The sequence below is a fragment of the Patiria miniata genome, unplaced genomic scaffold (assembly GCF_015706575.1).
Source record: "Patiria miniata isolate m_02_andy unplaced genomic scaffold, ASM1570657v1 HiC_scaffold_10, whole genome shotgun sequence".
Taxonomy (NCBI): domain Eukaryota; kingdom Metazoa; phylum Echinodermata; class Asteroidea; order Valvatida; family Asterinidae; genus Patiria; species Patiria miniata.
Window position 1 is genome coordinate 9,672,198 of NW_024037048.1, and position 1,981 is coordinate 9,674,178.

Sequence of the window (1,981 nt, forward strand, 5' to 3'; positions counted from 1 at the left end):
GAGCAGAAGTGAAGTTGAAGGTGAGTGAATTAAATTCCCAGATGTGACTGCCTGATGAGAGACATCAGATTAAATTTGAATGATGTTTCCTAACCAGTGTAAATAAGTGTTTTTATGCCTACAGGTTTGAAGGGTTGACTCCCATCAAGGATGGAAAATGTTTTCAGGTAAAACATTCTTAAAGAGGGAGTGAAATGTAACAGTCCGTTTCAATTTATTTATTTATATTTCTTTTATTTGATGTGTCCTTTCCTTCCACCTTACAAGTAAAAGTTCCTATGCAAATGTATTTTCTTTTCCTGTGTGAATATTCAATAGCTATGTGCATTCTTAGACATTCTTCAGTTGGGTGTAGTTCTTTTGTGTTTGATTAGTTGGGTGTGTATGTGTGTGTGAGTATATAAGTGTATGGTCAGTGTGACTGCACCCCACTCTATCACATATGAGAGCTCTATAGACACCAAGACAAATCTCCTGCTGCCTGCTGCCTGCTGCCACACATTTTGCTCAGCAGAGTATTCAGACTCTGATGCAGAGCAATACGTATTAGCAGAGCCGAGCCGTGTACTGCAGCAGTGCCATTGTATAGCTGTTAGCTGGGGCAATTTTGCTCCACTGTCTGCTGGTGAGCTGTAAAACCAGATACGGGGAACCTCGCTGCAAAACCGTGAGTTAGATTAATTTATTTTTTCTTCTAATTTTATCTGAAGTGGTTTAATTTCGTGAAATACGTTTATTTGTTCGAAGGATTATTTTGTCTACAAAATATAGTGACTGCTTAAACTTGCATGACCTGTGAACATTATTTATGTTAAAGATTTTGGATTGTTATTATTGGGGATTGGTTATTTTAATTTGACTTTTCCAGAAAGTATTACTGGGGATTTCAGCCAGTTTGGGGGTCCTTCCACACCGCATGTGCATCCATTTGAAGTAGATCGGGGCAGTCGCCTACTACTTGCTTGTGCCAAGACCTGACCTCGGGTACTACCACAAGAGCCAGACGAGGACTGGATTAACCACTTGACAGTTCGGCTGCTCAACTGGAAACCAGAACTGTATTGGGTTTGCATTGCTAAATACCCTGAATACATTTATTGTCATCGAGTCAAAGATAGAGTGAAGTCAAGTTAATTTGTGTCCAAGAACGAGAAAACTACTATTGTAATAAGAGTTGTTGTTGTTTTTTGTTTTTTATAAAATACAAATTAAGGAAACAGTTCAGTGTTGATTCATTTTCAATCAAAGAAAACGCAAAAGTGATCCCACTGGTATAACAACTAAAATTTCAGTTTGTTAAAGTCAACAGAAGTGTAAATTGAGTAGTGTAACAAAAACCTAGTGTAAATAAGTCAGTGTATAGTGCACATACATGTACTGTGTTTCAAGTATACGACTTGAAGATAATCTTGTTAATTCAAGTTAAGTGTAACACCGTTGCCATTAACGGAAGTGTAATAAGGTTTTTGTAAACAAAAAGAAACTTAAGTAATCAAGTTTGGAAACAGGAGTTCAATCAAAGATTTTTTTTATTAATTTAATTTCGTAGTCATAGTCACAGAAGTATACGTGTACATTTTTATCAATATAATTGTGTAGTCCTTCATTGAATGTTTTTAATATTAAAGTTTTTTGTAAATAATTGTCACTGAAAGAAAATTCTCCGTGTTGATTTATTTGCGTTGACAACAGTCTGACAGTCTCAACAACGCATCAACACAGATGCTGCACAACTGAACAAAAAGCACAACCTCGTTTCCGATGAACTACTCAAGAAAAACAAAATGGATTCAATTGAAATTTGGTGCAATTAGTTTTCACGATGTGTAGCATAAGTAGTTTGAATGGCGTGAGAAACCGTGGAGCTATCAATATAATTTGATCGTAACAATCTAGTGTTTTAAACGTTAAAAATCCATGTTGACTTGCATTAGGATTGTACTTGTCGCAAATAAAACCCAACAGTGTTACGGTCATAATA

At 36.0% G+C, this 1,981-nt stretch overlaps 1 long non-coding RNA gene across 1 annotated transcript; it reads left to right on the plus strand.

The window, feature by feature from the left end:
• The first annotated feature begins 259 nt into the window (after nt 1-259).
• Nucleotides 260-1,654, plus strand: LOC119737474. The gene is made up of 2 exons (XR_005272388.1): nt 260-667; nt 869-1,654. It is a non-coding gene; the product is annotated as an uncharacterized LOC119737474 (long non-coding RNA).
• The last annotated feature ends 327 nt before the right edge of the window (nt 1,655-1,981 follow it).